The sequence below is a fragment of the Sciurus carolinensis genome, chromosome 16 (assembly GCF_902686445.1).
Source record: "Sciurus carolinensis chromosome 16, mSciCar1.2, whole genome shotgun sequence".
NCBI lineage: Eukaryota > Metazoa > Chordata > Mammalia > Rodentia > Sciuridae > Sciurus > Sciurus carolinensis.
Window position 1 is genome coordinate 39,732,470 of NC_062228.1, and position 18,957 is coordinate 39,751,426.

General features: G+C 46.6%; 1 protein-coding gene across 7 annotated transcripts in view; it reads right to left on the bottom strand.

Moving 5' to 3' along the window:
- Nucleotides 1–18,957, bottom strand: part of Tshz3 (teashirt zinc finger homeobox 3) — a 70,033-nt gene that overhangs the window by 17,778 nt on the left and 33,298 nt on the right. The window contains exons 3-5 of one of the 7 annotated variants that reach the window (XM_047528512.1): nt 18,722–18,786; nt 16,246–16,673; nt 13,657–13,708 (exon numbers count right to left, since the gene is read on the bottom strand). The exons of 4 other annotated variants lie outside the window; for them this stretch is intronic. The gene's annotated coding sequence lies outside the window, so the exon portion shown is untranslated. Of the gene's footprint in view, nt 1–497; nt 559–2,512; nt 2,564–13,656; nt 13,709–16,245; nt 16,674–18,721; nt 18,787–18,957 lie in introns of those variants that run through there. 2 more of the 7 variants (XM_047528513.1, XM_047528511.1) reach the window with 2 other exon arrangements.

Genomic DNA, 18,957 nt, shown 5'->3' on the forward strand with positions numbered 1-18,957 from the left:
CATTCAATCTTTCCTAAGCCCTGACTCAGCATCTAGCACTCACCTAGAATTTACCAAGCATTCACAAAGCACTAACTCAGCAATCATGTAGTACTTGGATAGCACTAAGTAATGATCCACTACTCAGTCACCACTCACTGAGCACCCAGCCAGCACTGACGTACATATAATCACCATTCGGATGCATAGTGATGAAATCTTCCTAGCCTGTTTAAAGGAACAAAGGCAATGATTCAAAGGTTTGAATTGTTTATAATTTTGACTGACATATATGCCGGCAGATTTCAATTCCATTTCTGTCCATTAAAATAGGTTTCCCCAAATCGATATATAAATAACACTTATTGGCTAGCCAGCACTACTATATATATTTTCTTTGTAATTCAAATTTGTATTGACTTAGTCTGAGTTTGTGTTTCTTATATTAGATTCAGGAACCCTCCATACCTCACCATTCACTGAGGGTGGGGGGGAGGAGGAAGAGAAAAGAAACTTACCAAAACAGTGTAAGTATCCCTCGCACCAGTTGGATCATGCACTACTAGCCATAGACTCTTCCTAGAGGATAATTCAGAAGTATAAATGAAAATTGGAAATTCTGATAGGGTTGACTCAGTTAGAAATTTATACTATGGATATGCTCATACATGGGCCAGAAAACCCCTTAGGTGTTTAACCTTCCTCAGAATACAGGAAAAAGTGGATAAAGAAACTAATACCATGACATATTATAGCAACTGATAAGAATAAGACAGGAATACCACCATTAGTGGAGATAGGAAACAACTAGAACTCTCCTTAATGGCTGCAGTGGTACAAACTCTTACAAGCATTTTGAAAATCTGTGTGGCACCATCTACTAAGGCTACATGCACACATACTCGGTGACCCAGCAATTCCACCCGCAGACCCATATCCAGTAGAAATGCACAAAGATCCCAATGATACCCTTGGTATACAATTCATTGTAGTAAGGAAACTAGAAAAAAGCCAATGTCCATCAACAATAGAAGAGATAAATCTTTCATGACATACACATACAATGGAATATCATACAGCAGTGAAAATGAACTATTAAGGAAACAACACAGAAGAATCCCACAAGCATACTATTAAGGGAAAGCTACCAGATATGTGTGTGTGTGTGTACACTGTCTGAATCAACTTATATAAAAAATTCATACCCATGCAAAACTAATGTCTGGTGTTAGAAGTCAGGAATACAGTGACTTTGGGAGGTAGTGACCAGGAAGGGGCACAAGGACTCCTAGGGCACTAAGGTTCTATTTCTGGGTCTGGCCTCTGTTCAATTGGAGGAAATACTGACGCCTTTCTTTTGGATGTTATATTGCAAAATAAACTTTACCAAGTAATTCTGTTAAGTTTTCATGTGGTTAGATATCTAAGACAAATGCGGGTAAAACAAGTGTCAGAAGTCTCTGCTTCTATGCAAGCTAGGGTGGGTGTGGTTGTGCGGCAGGTGCTCAGGGAAAGGATCCTGGCCTGGCTATTAACAGGCTTCCATGGGTATGGGTGTGGGAGGGCCATGTCATTGTTAGGGACCCAGAAGGCAGGTCGGGGAGAAGGGGTTCTCTTCTGCATTGCCTCACGTTTCACAAGCGCACATTCAAGCTTTGTGAAGTTCAACAAAAATTTAAAAGGCAATTTATTTGTGTCCAGCACCTCCAATGTGTCAGGCTCTGAACTGGGCACTGTCAGCAGAGAAGACTCGGACAAAGTGCCCGTATCCACACTTGGGGAGTGTAGGGCCTGAGCAAGTGGCTTCCTGCACTGGGGTCTCAGCAGCTTCAGAAGCTGGCTCTGCAGCTGGTATTTCTAGATGTCCTGCTTTAGATTCCTCAGGGCCCTGACATTCTGGGTGATATTGTCACCCACCGTGACAACAGATTGAGGGAAAAGAGAGACACGAGGAACCTCTGTGCTGAACTACTAACCTTAGCAGAAGGAAGAGGCAGGAGCCACTTTTCTGCCAGTCTGGAAAGCTCCTGGGTGAGACCAAAGCATGCAGAGCATGGCTCCCCTAGTCACAGGTGTGGTCTGGTTCCCCCTGTGGGAACCAGCAGGTCTTAGGTGTCTCGGATTCAGATCTGGTTTCTTTGGGGATACCAGAGGGGTGAGCCCACCCTTCACGGGCCCTGTCCTTGATTCCTCTCCAAGCCTCCATCCCAACACTGTGGATCACCTCTCTGACTCTCCCAGGACCCTGAGGTGGACTGGCCAGGGCAGGTGTCTGTGGGACAGGTGAGGTGTGCGGCATTACCTCTCTGGGCCCCCACTCCTCTCCTGTTGGCAGATTAAATGAGATAATCAGCGAGCACAGAGGGTAAACAGAGGTGGCTTACTCCCACTACCCACCTCAATCCTGCCCCTTCTTAAAACTGACAGAAAATCCTGAGGCTAGATTTTCTGATTTTGATACAGCTGCTCCAGAAACACCCAAGCTTGCAGGCGGCATTCAAAACAAACCAGTACCAGATGCGTTGGCGCCCACCTGTAATTCCAGCAACTCTGGAGGCCGAGGCAGGAGGATTGCAATTTTGAGGCCAGCCTGGGCAACTTGATGAGACCCTGTCTCAAAATAAAAAATATGAAGTGCTTTACCACTGAGCTAGGGATGAGGCTCAGTGGTGAAGCACCCCTGGGTTCAATCCCCAGCACAGAGAAAAAGACAAAAGAAAAAAGCCAGCATCAGTGCCCCCACCCCAGCATGCATGTGCTTCCCTGGCCACTCCCTGACCCAATGCACTCTGACAGGCGTAGCAACTTCATCCCTAAAACATAGCAAAGAATCCTACGACCACGTCGGCAGACATTTCCTGAGACAGCTTCAGGCCACCATGACTGGTACTGGGACAGTTACGTGGAGTTCCCTGTGGCTTCCTCCTCAATAACCCGACATTCCTCAGGTGATACTCAGGGGCTTTTAGGATCTCAGCAGGTCCCAACTTCCCTGGCGGTTCCCACGTACCCAGAGAAGGTCACTCTGGACCTCTGCTCACGTGACCAGGAGCATTTCGGCTCCCCAAACCCAGCTGATGGCCTACCTGCCCTGTGCTCCATTATTCTCTCCTTCCCAGCTATCCTTCTCACCTCTGTGCCCCAGCCCTCCCAGGGTTCTGCAGTTAGAGCCATTCCTTCTTTCCACAGAGGGAGGAGGTCTCCATAGCCCCCAGCCCAGGCAGGGCCCTGGGCATTCAGTAAAGTACAAGGCCTGGGCATGTGCACGCTGGGCATTTGACAAAGTTCTTTCAAATCTAGCCAAACTTCCCCATTAAAGGATGTCACCAGCAGGGAAGGCGGACTTCCTGCTTCCTCTTTTTGCTTCATTTTGTTTCCTCGAGATGAAGCAGCATTTCCATGAAGAATCGGAAGCCCAGAACTCATTAGCAAGGCACAAGGACATCCCGTCACCTGCAGCTGCTCCTGCTCACAATGGCACTGGCCCACGCGGGGATGCTTGGTACTCCTGCGGGTACCTGCCGTGCGTGACCTCAGCCCAGGGGCACAGCAACCCAGGCAGGAGGGCGAGCCCACCTGAGTGTTCCATCTCATGGATAAGACTGAGGGGATGGTTCAGGGAGACGCAGAACCAGGCGTGGCAGTCACAGGCGGGGACTTTCCCTACTGTACCTCGATGCTTCTCTCCTGAGTGCACATTTCCAATGCACGGCCTAAGGGGGAAGAAATGGAGTGAAGGTTCCCTAATGCTTGAAGCGTGGTGCATAACCAGGTGGCCACTCTCAGACTGGAGGGAGACAGGCTGCAGTTCTGCCATGCCACCTGGGTGGAGTGTGGCTCCATGAGTCTGCCCCACAGAGCCTCAGTCCCCCCACCGGCAAAATGGGGCCATACGGCCTACCTTGGAGGCCTGTGGGGAGACACCAAATGTGACACACAAAATGCACAGTTAGCAAAGCAGCAAATGCCACACAGCGGGGTACCAGAGCTCCCTACAGGTCCCACTCGTGTGAGTCAGGTTTTTGTCTCCTTCTTGGTCAAGAGAGTAAGGAGTGTAGCCTAAAAATACACAAGGGCGGGCTGCTTTCTGAATTAAGCAAAACCTGGAATTTGTGAACACCATCTGTAACTGGGCTACAGGGTAGGGGAAGAGGAGGGAGTGGGCAGGTGGGGCAGTGTCCCCACCACCATGAAAAAGTACACCTGTGTGCAAAAGGTGCCCACATCCACACACCACAAGGGAGCTCAGACGCTGCCCCAGCCGCCAGACTCCTACTGAACAAAGTCACCAGAAAGACCAACAATGGAAACTACTTTGTGCGTCTCTCACCCACTCGAGCCCAGGTTGGCCCTTTCTGCTGGCTGCCTCTCGGAGAGGGCAGTGTGAACGGTTTATAGCCGTCACTGCGAACATGGAATGTCACACAAGCAAAGACACTTGTCAAATGCCTTTCCCTTACAAGCACCCTCATCATGACCTGTGTTAATGAAGTTAATTGAATTTAAGATCAATAATGGTTAATTATTGCAATTTGACATTCAGAGATAAATGGCTTTAAGACAGAGAAGGGTGTGTGCGCACGCATGCGTGTGTGTGTGTGAGTGTGTGAATTCTCTCCAAAGAAGGTGAACGCATTACAAGCCTAAGAGGGATCCCACAAGCCTTCCATTGATTCTGGTACAATCTGATCGACTTCATCCTCTGATGAATGTGGGCTTTTCAGAGCTACAAGTAAATGTTCTACAAGACTACTCTAACCCTTGTCACTGGCCAAATCTATATGTGCTGTACACCAGAAATCTATTGAGATAGATTAAAGAACTGCTGTAGAAACAAGAGTGGCTTCAATAAAGGTGAAGGTTTATTATATTGACTATTAATGTAACTTAACTGTATGCAGTTATGAATGCTTATGGATCAGGGCAGTTTAATTTGGGCCAGTTGGATATGATTATAATTGAACACCAATTTTTTTTTTTATATCACCAAAGATGAACTCAATTCAAAATGAAAAAAAAAAAAAAAAAAAAGAAAAGAAAGAAAAGAGAAACCAACCCAGCTCAGAAAGGAAGTTACTACTTGATTTTCAGACGGTAGAGGCCCCGTGGGGCTGGCCACAGGGGTGCTGGCCCTGCCTCTCTGGGGCTGGCACTTACCACTCAGCCTCCCCACCCCCAGCCCCACAGCTCCTAGGGGCTGATGCCCTGGCAGTCTGTGGCCATCCCCCCCTCAGCTCACAGTCAGGGCTGCTAAGTGGCTCATTTGATTTCATCCCAGTTAGTGAAAAGTTTACTTTTTAGTAGGGTTTCTTGGTAGGAAGATATGTCCCCAAATACGCCTGTAATGACACTCCTACATGCACCCTGAAACCAGTTAAATGACCACTTACAAGATTCATAATGACAAAGTAAATGTTGGCGGGGAAGGAAGTCCTACTGATTGCAGAGTACTGACAATAAAATGCGGCTGAGGAGTTCTGTCAAAATGTAAGATTATGCAAAAACACCGTTGAGAACACTGCTAATCATCTGCTTGTGTCAATTACTTGAAGGGTCTCTGACAGCATATTTACATTAAACACATTTCAGGAGCAAAATCCTTAATGCTATATCAGAATATTTTTCATTACCATTAGTGAATCTTTAAAAATCGTTTTTTTCCCCCTCGGCTACAATAGGAGACAAGGCAAGACTAGGAAGGCCGGGTGGGAGCCTGTGGGGGTGCAATGGATTGTGGGGAATTTCAGCTCAGCCTGCTGAAAAGCAGAGGGTGAGGCCAACTCAGCTGTGAGGCACCCCTGTCACGCTCGACTCCAAGGGCAGACGACCGGGGCCCCCTTTCATTCCTAAAAGCCCGTACGCCAAATGAAAAGCAGCACTCACTCTCCTCCTGGTTATGATGGCCATCTTCACCTGTGTCCAATGTCACCTTATTTAATGAGGTAAGTGACAGGCATGGAGGGGCAGTCACTGGAATTAAGACTTAGATGGCATCTACTGGGACTGTGCACAGTTCTACCATCTCACACAGGTCATGCCGTTGTGGGCACAATAGGAATGACATGGAAGTAACCCGAAAAATGGCACAGGCCTGGAGCGGTCCAGATGCCTGAGACGTGTCCCACAGTGAGGCTCTGGCCTGGGCAGTACATCATCACAGATCGGGGACACCCCAGTGAAAAGCACAATGAGGTCTACCCTGTGGGTTTCCTTGGAAGGTGACAGAAGTTCAGGTGGGAAGGAGTCCAGGGGGCTTGGGAAAATATACCTGAGCACCCTCAGGGAGTTATAGCCAAGACAGCCCTGGGCTTTGTTGACAATCCGAAGGGCTGCGGTGACAATGGCAGCCAGGATGCTGTGCTTTTTCTCATTTTTGAGTCCTTTATCAAACATTTCACACATGCTGCCTTCTCTTCTCCTCCTACCACCACGCAAGGCAGGTTTGGCTGCTCCAGTACTTCACAAAGGCATGGTGACCCTCTCAGACGCTGAGCTGATGGAGTGGAAAGCCAGGATTGAACTCAGGTGTCTGGGGCTTTGCTTATATGCCATGCCAGGGGTGTCTACTTACAGTGACTGCCAGTCAGCCCTCCAGGGTCCCAGCCCTGTAAGCACCTGATGACATTTCTTACATTCAGAAAGGCAGGCAAAGGGCCCAGGAAAGCCTGGAAAGCCTTGACATCACCTTAATCTGGTGAAGTGCGTCTATGCCATTCAGATGATGGAGCCGCGGTGCCGAGTCACCCTAGACCATCACTCCCAGGGCATCCTGAGGCCCTGGGGTGCATGGTATGGCACCACTGTACCTGAGTTGCTGCCCACACTCCACAAGGGCCAGGAGGCCTGGGGCTGACCTAGCCCTTCATGATCACTGTCTCAGAAAGTGGAGGGCTATGCTGGTGTCCAGGGAGGAAGATGGCTTGTGGTATAAATGAAACACAAGACTCCAAATCACATCCAACCTACTCAATAAGAAATGCTCGGGACATGTAGAAAATCAAAAAGGACTCACACCCATTCAAACAGCCTATCTAGGGGATTCAATATTTGTGCTCATTTTAGAAATCCGTGTATGTTGTATGGAAATTTAGAGTAAAATGCATTCCCTTTAAAAGAGTCTATATTGTGAATGTTTTATTAAATCAAATGTTTCTTCCCCATTCCCTAACATTTCCCTAACTGACCTTCATAGCTGTGTGGTTTAGTTTTATGTTTATTCTATTGTTTAGGGAATAATGTCAAGGAAAGAAGTCTGTCCATGATCAGTACCGATACATTTTCTTTTCTGAACATTTTCAATCTACAGTTGATTGAACCTGCAGATGTTGAATCCATGGCTATGAAGGGCCAACTACATATAAATATAAGTAAATCGATGTATATACACACAATAGACATGTACATTTTTTTCATCACAGTGTGTGGGTGAAAAAATGCAGAGATGTCACATTAACCCTCTGATTGCACATTCACGTCTAAAGTGAGATCTATACTGAGGAGACCACAGGTCAAAATAAGCATCCAGAAGCCAAAGGTTCTAGTTCAGTAAGGCCAAAATTGGGGTAGATTCTGGGTGCTCCATTTCTTGCTTGATGGAAACAAGATATCATGGATAAATTATGTGGCTGGGTTCACTTTCATTTAAAATATATATATGTATTAAATACACATATAAATATATATACACACTGTATACATAAAGATACAGGCACACATTTATCCATACATGCACACAAAACTGAATGAAGGTGATTTCCCTACAAAGTTATCCTGTAAACACATTGTAACAAGTGACTGCAAACAAACTTACACCACATGAATACACTAGGCAAGAGCAAGTTATCCAAACCGGCAGGGTCTGCTATTGAATCATTAAGATTCCTGACATTCAAGCCCCTACTCCAGGGAACTTGTTCTCTGGGGAGAGAACAAGACCAGTATGGCTCTGAGCTGCAGACCCTGCATCTTGTAAACTGATCTCATGCTCAGGTTTGCGACTGGACACTGGTCACACTGCCACACTGTGTGACTTGAGACAGCACAGGTTTGGCTCATCAGAGGCATTTGGTCCACATGGGAGCCCATGGGTTCAGAACAGAGCCCAGTGTCATCAAACCAAGGGCTCCGTTCATAACAGCATGAGGGACATGACTTAACTTTCATTGGGTCCAAGTGGTACTCTAACCTGTCACTGTAGGGTTGCTGAGTAGACTGAATCAGATCTGGGTGAGTGTCCCTTCTATTATCCTTTAAATATAACATACAACTGCAAACTAACAACACCAAGCTTACCCTGGTGTGGCTGTTCCTCCGTCCCTGCCTGCCTTCCTTTCCTCCTTTCAGGTCAACACTTCTTACCTTCAAGGTGACTGGGCCTCATAGGCCAGATTTCTTAGAAACCCCAAAGCCCACTACTGAACGTGGGCAGCATCAAAGGAATGGACTAGCGCCCCCTGGATTAATTGTTGGCCTGTGCCAGCAAAAGCAATGGATTTCAGAAAGATGCATCTTTTTGTGAGAATTTAGGTGGAGACATGCAAAATGATAACAGCTAACATTGACCGGTCCTTAATAAGGCCAGCTGCTGTTCCAAGCCCTTCCACACATTAACTCAAACACTCCCCATAGGCTCTCACGAAATGCACACTCTTATCATTTGCATTTCACAGATGGAGACTCTGAAAAAGCGGTTCAAGGGGACAGAGCTAACCATGCAGGGCCAGGACTCTGGAATCATCTCTCTGGATACAGTTTCCAAGCCTCTCTCTCTCCCACCCTCCCCCCACCTTCCTGGTAGATCTGTACCCATGTGCATCTCTGCTGTTTACAGAAAGAATCCCCCTCCCCCAAACTGTCAAACTGGGACCATAACCAAAAAAAATTAATCTCAAGTTTTTAAAATATCAAAACCTTAAAACGTATAATTAAATTAATCATCATAAATTACTTTTTAGCACTGAGAGTTGGATTTATAATATCATTTTCAAACCTCTCTGTGAGATTTAAATATTTTATAGCATATGTGAGTTAGAGGGAAATGTGTCTAAGGGCTTAAATATCGCTGCAGAGCAGCAGACTTTGACAAAAACTGTAGCACAACTGTTTCTAAGGTAGTTTGTAAAAATTATTTATTTCCATACCAGTTAATTATGATGGGAGTCTTTGTTGAATGCACAAGCATTAAAAAAGTGCTGATATTTTATGCATCTTTAACTGGAGCGCGATTCCCCGCAGCGCACTGGTAACTCCTTGACATTTAGCATTCACTCACAGCAACTGTAATAAGGGGTTTGATTGCTTCCTTTGCAGATGCAGTAATTTAATAACTGTGATCAGTTGCATAAATTTACTATACAACCATCTTAAGTTAGCCACATTAAAATTAAGCAAAATTGTAATCTGTTGACAGATTATTGCTACTGAACAATTCTACTAAAAGCATTTCAGATTAGCAAGTGCCACAAGCATTTGTGTTTTATAAGCTTGTAAAAAAAATACAGCAGCTTCCTCCTTCTGCACCCCAATCTCCTGTCACCCCCCCCAACCCAAATGCACACACACACCGTACATCTCACTCTTAAGTGATTTCATGAAATTCTATGCTTTCTGCTAAATCGTCTGAACTGCGGATTTCAATATTTGAAATGTTCTGTGTGGTGAATTGTGCTACCTGGAAGGAAGAAAGAAAGAAAAAAAAGCAGCATGTCAGTTTCCTCTTTCTTTCTTCCCAGTAATTTCCTTTATGCAACTTTGCTTCCCATGGCTTTGAAGGTTTCCTATAAACCTCCTAGCATGGAGATCTCATGAAGAAAATGATCACGTTCCCCAGAGCAAAGGAAAAGCGCTAATTTCATACCTTAGCTGGAGAAAGGTAAAAGGTGCCCAGCTCCCTGTGAGGGAGGTCCCTGCAACAGGCATCCTTAATTAAGGAGACTACACAGAAGCCTTTTCCTCAGTGGCTAAAGAACCCCTCACTGAGTCTGTGGGTAAAAAGAAGGCACGAGCACCATGGGCAGCTTTTACCTCCAGCACAGGGATGAAGAAAAGAAATCTGCACCCTTGCCCACTCTTCTCAGAGCGCCCTGAGACCCACATTCCTGCTCTGTGCCCTGTTAATTGACTTTTCAGAGCAATGTTTAGCCAAGCAGGCAAGTCAGGAATAACTGTTTCTGATACTTCCCAGCAAATATCTTTAACCATCTGTTTACACTTGCCAAATATGCTTCCAAGTTTCCAATTTTATCAGTATATAAAAAGAATATCTGTTTTTAAAAAAAAATTGTAAATATCTTGTGATGCATCTTTACATAATTCAAGAGAAATTTTTTAAAAATCTCACTTGAAAGCCAGCATGATCACAGATTTGTTTAAACTTTCATTTACATAGAGGTTTGGGGTGGGAGCCACAAAACTGGGTAGGCGCTTTTTTGGAACGGCCAAATGTCAAAGGTGAGTGACTTCCCTGCACAATGACTGAAAACATGGTGGGCTTACTCTTGGGGCAGCCCTGCATCTGCAGCTTGTCACTTCAGATAGAGTTGGGGGGTCTCTTTCAGGCAGGTGAAGCATCGGGGATGGGCTGTAAGCTTCCTTCGGAGCAAAGACCACTGCTGAGCTTGACAAATTGGATGGGACTTCACTACCAAATTTCCTGCCAAGAGGCCTAACAGTCAAATGTCTATCTTCTTCTCATCACCAACGAATGATGCTATGACTTTGACAAAGTGTCTCCGTTACTTAAAGATATAGTTAATGCAAAGTGATCGAGAAACGTGAGGTTTGTAAAACTTTTAAGAGCCAAGCAAAGGCAGCTTCTATCATTGGCTCTTTTATCCTGAGAAGGAATGTGTGTGTTGGGGGGGGGGGGCGGGGTCGCGCATGTACATGCAGGCGGGTGTATGTGTATGTAAAACCTGAATTTGCATTAAGCAGCAAAGAACCCGGGTTTCCACTACAGCCACCATTACCTGTAATTCTTTATAATAAATTGGAGATACCCTGGGCTAGGTTTGTTTGCTTCTAATTATAACTAATTATGCTTCTAAATATGTTCTTTAGGGTTACCTTGTGTATAAAAATGGAGGGAGGAAAGAAAGAAAATGCATCGGGATTATTAAAAGAAAGAGAAACATACTAATTAGCTAACTAGTATACTCATTTCAATGTTTAATAATATTTTTTAACATTCCAGCATACGCTGCAGAATAAAAAATTACCCACAGCACCACCTGTGCGTCCCCTGGGACATGCGGATTTAGAGTTCTCTCCTGCAGTCTTGGAGTCCTCATTTCTAAATATTTCTTTGATATTTCTTTGTATTCCACCCATCCCACCCCAGAAATTAAAAGCCAAAAAAAAAAAAAGATAGTAAATTTTGTTCCCCACCAAAGCCTTTTAAATAACATCTCTACAAAGCCCAACTTAATTACATAACTCAAGTGCTTGAGGAAAAAAAAGTCACATCTATTCCCATAATTTTGGAAGCTGCTTCCACCGTTTCTATATGTGCAGACTGCATTGCTCTGTGAAATGCCAAGTGCCGCCCTATTCCCTCAGCCTGGGTAGGAAAGGGTGCCATTGTCCCCCTGCATTTTCTCCATCTGCTTAGTCCTCCCCTCTGTGTGTTCTGGGAGGGCTCTGGGCTTTGTATGGTCTGCGATAGGGCCAAGTGCATGTGGCTGAGGAGACCCAGGGAGATGGAGTGATGCTAAGGGTGCAGAGAAACACAGCGCTGGGCACCAGGTTCCATCCACCCTCTCACCTGTCAACAGAACACCTGAGCAGAAATCAGAGTCGGGTGGTGCTGATCAGGAGTAGACAATTAAAACCAGATAATGAATAACCAAAGCCAAGGGTGGCCCCCAAGTCTCTGGGGCTAGCCTACCTTTAACTCTACTTCTGACTGTGGGTCAGTCGTACACAAACAAAGCCTTAACAGAAATGTTACTGAGGAAATAATAGCCATTTCCAATGATAATACACAATTTTAGCACTGACGCTTGGCTGATTTAGGTGTTCGGCCAATGTGTCAAGCAGCCTGCCTTCCTTAGGCGGGCCTTTAATGGGTAACTGGCAGGCTCTGGCAGCCTTATTTCTGTTTTAGATTTGGTTTGTCATTGGGTATCCATTACCTGCCATTCATCTTTGATCTCTTTGGACAGGCCTGATCAAAAGATGTCATTTGACCTACTCCACTTGGCAGAAACTTGTATGACTCTCATAAAGGGGCCACCCCAGCTATAAATAAAATGACATTATTATTTTTCTGTCCTATCATGTAGAAGAGACAATTATGATAATGCAGTGTCTGTCATCGGGAGCCCAGCAAATTGCTAGCTCTCACGCAACTGTTTAGCTTTCTTATTTGTTTTTTGTCTGTTTTCCTCCATTTCAAGTTGAAAATAAAGCAGAATTGAAATCCCTAATACTCTGCCTCCCACTCCAACAGTCTCAGGGCTTCTTCCCATGGCACTGACATGCAGGTGTGGCTAGCAGCTTGCGTTTGTCAATGGTGGGCTGCGGCTGTGTTGGCAAGGAAAGCCAACAATGGCATCTAGTCTGTCCTTCATTTAGTGTTTTGAAAACAAGCTAATCTCTGAAATTAGAACTGAGAGATATGACTGCAAATAGATAAAAATCATGGCTAGGGTTTATTGTGTCCTTAATCAAGTCATAATAAGGAAAAATGCATTGGAACGTTCACCCGACAGGCAAAATAAAGACAGGGAAGGTGCTCTCACCAGGGAATCTGTGGCCTGGGGGCACACAGAGCCACCGTTTCTACCTTGTCCAGCGTGGACCCACAGTACGAGCTCCGTTTTTATGACACTGGCTCTCAGTGCTTTCTGGATATGGTCGTGGGTACTGCAGATCTGCTTCTTTCTCTGGCTGGCTTAGGGCTCCACAGGGACATCCGGGTAATGAAAAGAGATAACTAACCCAGTAGTCATTCTCTGCTAGTCAGATTGTGTGAACCAGATGCAGCGAGTTCTCCACCCACTAAGTGCCAGGAACCTTCCCTGCTCCATGGTCTCCTCCCAGTCAATGTTCTTGCTTGGGAAGGGAGAACTAAGGACACGGCATCAAAGATCCCTACTGGAATTCCAGTAGGGTTGACTCTGATTCAGATCTTTCTAGAGCTAAGGAGGGAGCAAGAATCATAGAGACAGGCACTGATTCCAACACCTCATTCACCAGAGGTAGGAACGAGGGAAGGAATGCCCACAGGTACCATTCATTAATGGCAGAGCTGAGACCAGATTCTAGACCTTCTAACTCCCTGATCAGGGACCATTCCAATGATAGGCCACTTGTCTGCCATTTTCTCCAAGGCTAGCCCAAGAACTTTGCAATAAAATATGAATGACCATGGAGTTGTTCCTCCACAGGGCTGCTGCTGTCCTCTGGGATGAGGGCTGGTTCCAGCTTTGCACCACATGAAGATGCACAGAGCGGTGTTACTACTGGTTTTCTCTGGCAGATACCATGTTAGTGAGCATCCCTCCATACAGTGCTCTGGGCTCAGGACTTGGGGTTTCTAATGTCTCTCAATGCAACCATTTATCCACTCTGGGGACAGGATATGGGGGGAACCCCAGGGAGAGTGAGGTAAGCGGGTGGGTGATTGAAGAATGGAAAGATGAAAGGGAGGGAAGGAGCTGATTCTGAATTCCCCACCTGAAAGAGGAAGTGGTCGCTGGCTGGATGAAGACTGATGGAGCCATGTTTTCTGCAAGAAAGTAGAAGAAATAAATGCTTTGCAAGTACAGGAGCGCAGAGGGGCAACTCAACGCCCTGATGGAGCAGGGACGCAACAGAGACTCTCTCGCTTCTCTATGTGGCACTCATTTTATGGAAGAACACATCTGAATGACTTCTCAGTTTTGAGAACCATCAAGTCAACAAGAGTAAACATGTGGGTTAGCTGGGAGGTCAAGAAAGGTCTGGAAATGGATCTGGGAAGTCTAGACAGAAAAACAAAAAGTATAGAAAACTTGGCACTTCCTCAGTCATATAGATGTAGCTTCTCTTGCAAAGCATTAGATAATGTGGCCCCAAAGAGAGCACTACTGTTACCCTGTTGTTCTCTAGGACTTAGCTGGGGCACCCCCACTTTCAGGAAGCCACTTCTAGTTTTTTCTCACTTCCTAGGATGAGCAAGGCATCCCTCATCATCATGTTCCCATCCTGCTCAGCGTCCGTCTCAGTCATGGTACCCACATCAGAATTACCTGTGTCTGTCTGTCACATCCTCCACCTTCGAGCCCCCTTGAGGACTGCCTATCTTGGCATCCCCAGCACCGGCCAGCACCGGCCTGAGCAGGTGCTCAATACACGCCTGCTCAAATTATTTCAACACATACTCCAGTGCCCTCGGAGGAATTTGTGATTACAGGAAAATGCATACAAGTACGTTTTCCTTCCTTGAGCTTAAGCAACCTCTCCTTCCCCAGTCCTCGGACCCCAGATCCCATTCATCATGCTGTCACATCACACAGTTTGCTGAGCCTCTACTAAGTGCCCCAGTTTTCTCATGTCTTTCCCCAACCCTGGCCCCAGATAATGAGCCTCTCTTTCCTCCAAGCTGCCTCTCTGGTGCCAACGGATCAAAACTGAAGACAGAGTTGAGTGAACCCAGCAGAGTGACAGGCAGACCAGAAGAGAGAAATTATAGTCTTCCTTTAAGCAAATGCAAGCTCCCAGATAATTGGGGGCATTCCACATGCATTTTCTTTTTGGTATAGCACCAACCCCAGGAACCAGCATCCAGGGTGGTCTGCAAACATCTGCTCTGTGGATGAATGAATGAACTCAGGAGCATGAGGCTCGGAGCCAAGAGGAGAATGAAAACAGAGAAAGGGCTGGGCAAGGCGGTGGCTCTTTGTGGTGCATATGGCATGACGAGGAGAGACACCAGAATCCTCAGGCCTCGGTTTTGTCTTCTGCTCTGTCTGAGCAGCTGGGGAACCAGGGCAAGTTACCGCAACTCTCTTACGTTTCTGATCCTTCGTCTTTAAAACAAGAATAGAAGTACCCTCTTCTGAGAACTGCATTTGATGGAATTATGCACATAAAACACTTAGCACAGTGCCTGGTATGGGGCAAGCATTCAATAAAGACAAGTTATTTCTGGTTATAGAAATTATGATGTTCCATCAGCTAAGATGATCCCTGCAGTGGCAAGGGCAGGATCTTCACAGTGACAGGATCAGTCCCCCACTGGGTCCCACCCTTGCAACTGGAACAATCATTAAAAGTCCAGGAAACTCCTGCCTGAGCAGTCAGCTCAACCTCCTAAGCCCAGGAAGGAGGGTGATCACATCTACAAGGTTGTAGCCAAAAAACCCTTCCACTGGCCAAAATTCCCTCATTTCAGGTGAAGAACTTCACCCATTCCAAGACACACAGACTCTGAGCTAAGCTGTGTTCTGCTTTGGTTACTAATAAAGAGCAGAGCAACCCTGAGTAGGCTGGGATAGGAGCTGGAGAATGAGGCGGGGTGAGGGTCACGCTTAATACTCTACTTGTGGATTTACTTATCAGTTCATCCCCCAACTCCCACCACAGATCAAGAGCATTAGGATAAGGTGGAAGGGCAGGGACACGAAGGGTGACCCAAAAGGTGTTCCAGGACTCTGCTGGCTCTGGCCTGCCTTCCCACCAGGGATCTCCTTTGGAGCCAGAGGCAAGAGCTGAGGATAAGATCTGGTCTGCAGCCTCTGGTCTGTACAGGTCTGTTCCTTGGAGGAAAAGGCCTCAGTCCTAGGGAAGCCCCCAGCCCACGGGGCATGGAATGGAGGAGAGGAGGGATGGGGCTTGTTTCGGTGAATGACACAGAGGCACCACACCAAGGCTCAGAGCTCCCTGGGGCTGAAGGGAGGACTGAGCGAGCATGGGAATCCGTTTGAGAGTGAGAGCACTCTTGAGCACAGTTACCCTCTCTTGGTATCCTGGCTTCCGCTTACAGTCTTCCAGCCTCAGTTTCCCCATCTATGGAATGGGAGTGCTGAGGCCAACTTTTCCCAGAGCTGCAATGGCAGGGGTACTACACAGGCATTTCCTGTGGTGCTCGGCGCTCTGCACACCACTCCACAGGGGAGGCCAGTGCAGACAGAAATGATTAATCAGCAGATCCCCGCTTAGGTCAGAGAAACAAGCTCAGAGCCACCAAAGAAGGACCTAGAGCTGCACTGTCCATAAGGAAAGTGAAGTTGTAGAGAATGAATACTGAATGAAATTAAAATTCAGTTCCTCGGTTGTACTCACTTTTCAAGTGCCGTGGTTGGTGGCTCCCGGGTGGGCCGGCTCAGAGTAAAACTTTTCCAAGAGGGCAGAAGGTTCCACTGTGCCGACTGGAGGGACCTGTTCTAGTGCTTCCTGAATCCTGCTCCCCAATACCTTCCCCCTTTCTTTTCAGAAGACACTTTCCTATAAGAATACTTTTAACCCTTTGGGGGTTAAGCACCCCTTTGAGAAGCTAGGGAAAGTCACCACTTGCTGAAATCCAGGGTGTCTCACAGTGGGGGAGGAGTTTCACCAGTGTCACAGGAAAATATTAGGTGGTTCACCTTGACTCACACAGCCATAAATTACTCCCTTGTCAGTTCTGTCTTTTTCCTTCTGATTGCTTCAAGGAGAAAGTACCCGGTGGGTGCTGTCGGTCTTTAACACCTCCCTAACACTTGCTCTTCTCCCTTTTTTAAGACGAGAGATAAGGCATCAAATTCAGGCTGTAGGCAAGCAGGAGAATCCAGCTAGAATTTAATGACATTGTTTGATTTCACGGCATTTATTTTTATGGTTATTTTCTCTTTATGGCAAGTGATTCTGGGTCTTCATTTATAGGACCGACACACTTTCCTTTTAAAAATAAATTTATTTGAGTTAAAAACGTGTGTAAATAGTAATGTTCACCAGTACATGTAGTATGCAGATATGTCAAAAAGCATGACGGGTTTGGGACACAGGATGCCAAGCCTGCTCAGAGGCAAAGCACAGTCACAGAGGGTTCCGCAGGGAACGCTGTGAGGGAAGCACCCAGTCCACAGGGAGGGATTTGGTCTCCTAGTTAACAAGCAGAATTTTCTGTTAGGATTTCCAACACCCCAGACTTGTAAGGGAATTTGGCAGATTGCTACTGAAAACTCTAAACTTCTAGTTTGGGAAGGTAGCAGTTATCAAACCTCAATATGAATAAATACGCTAATAAAAAATGTAAAATTTGCAATGAGCCATTATCAATTAAAGACAGGATGCTTCATCTCTGAATGATGGCTCCAGCAGTTGGCTTCTGACCAGAGCCTGGCCACTGAGTCTGCATTGCTGGGAGGGCATCACCAGAGTCTGGGATCCGAGCGTGCCATCTGTGGATCCAGGGTACCTGGCAAGGACATGGCAGTGACGTTCCTGGCATCTCTCACCACTGCCCAACGGGCTGCGGAATTGCTTCCTGTCCCCACACATCTGCCAGTCCCTCTGTGAGGGTGATGCCCGTCCATCTTGCCTGGACCCCCAGCAAACTGGCAGCAACACACAAACTTCCCTCGACTTTGAGCTGATGGGCTGAGAGCGGTAATTATCAAGATGGGTGGCCACAGTCATCTGGGAAACGAGAAGAATTCAGGGACACGAAGGATCCCTGCCCCTGGATGGAAAAGGACACACCTAGGCTGAGCACATCTGAGACAGGTATCTGCTTCATGGTCCCAACACTTGGACTTACCAGCATGGAACTTACAGCAAATGACTGGATGTCTTTACACCCGTGGGGTTTCACCTGTAAATGAGGTAACACCTTCATTCTGGGTCATGACTCTTCCTACAGTGGCCACATAGAGAGCTTTTCCTTCTGGCCTCTGTCGCATGTTCATGCCTGGGAAACGTGGAGAAGAGCCCCTGTCCTTGCCTCAGTGGTGGCCATCGGGCCCAGTGGAAGGGTGCTTTGTGGATGAAATGACAAGATGACACAGAGGTGGCATCCTCAGCACCCTGGAGAACCAGGAAAGATGCCTCTGGTCTGTAAGGCCAGGACTTCTTTCCCTACAGTCTGCAGGAGAGAGAGGTGAGGACAGACCCCAGCCGCGCCTACTCCTTCTGCCAAGTGATGCCACAGAGGGCGGGCACTCTCTCTGAGCAGGCGAGGGTGTTTCCGGAGCCAGGAGAGAGCTGCAGCAGTAAGGGACAGTCGGCCATCACTGCAAGGAGGCTCCATGCATGATCCTGAGAAACAATGTGGGCAGGCACAGCGATTCCACCTCCACCGCGGGACTCCAGTCTGTCTCAGCTGTCTGGCTCCTCACCTCCTTCCACCTGACATTCTCTCCCTGAGTTCCTGATGCCTTTTGAATCATTTCTAATGAGAGGATTTCATAGCCCCTTGTGATACTATATTCTTGTGCAGAACTTGTAATTTGAGTGATTGTGAATTGTTCCAAGTGCCAGATTTGTATTTTGCAAAAGATCAGGATTTTATTCATATCTGAGTGCATAATTTTGCCTCAAGATGTGTTAGATTACATTAATTAACTTTGTAGCCAGAATGTGAGAAATTAACCGTTTGGGTGAACCTTGCTCTGTAATCACCGTCATTCTCAGACCCCTTGTGCGTGGCCCTCTGGGGCTGTCTGGAAGAACAGGCAGAGAAATCGGGAGAAGGAAAAGTTGCAGGGGATGGATCCAGAGGAAGGCTCAGCTCTCTGACCCCTTCAAGGAGTCATATTCCTGGGACTTGGAAGATGCTTACCTCTATGAGAAAGGATGATGGTCCACACGCTTCTGTATGTGCCTTCTAAACTTTATAGACGCAGGCTAGGTAGAGAAAAGGAATGGAACGTGATCATGAGCAGGGAATCCTTCCACCAGCTGCTGCTGGGTCGGACAGTTCTGTCCCCGGAACAGGTTAGGGGAAAAAAGCGATGCTGCCAAGATGCAGCAGAAATTTATGAGCTACCTCAAACAAATGCTGAAGTGGGATTATTC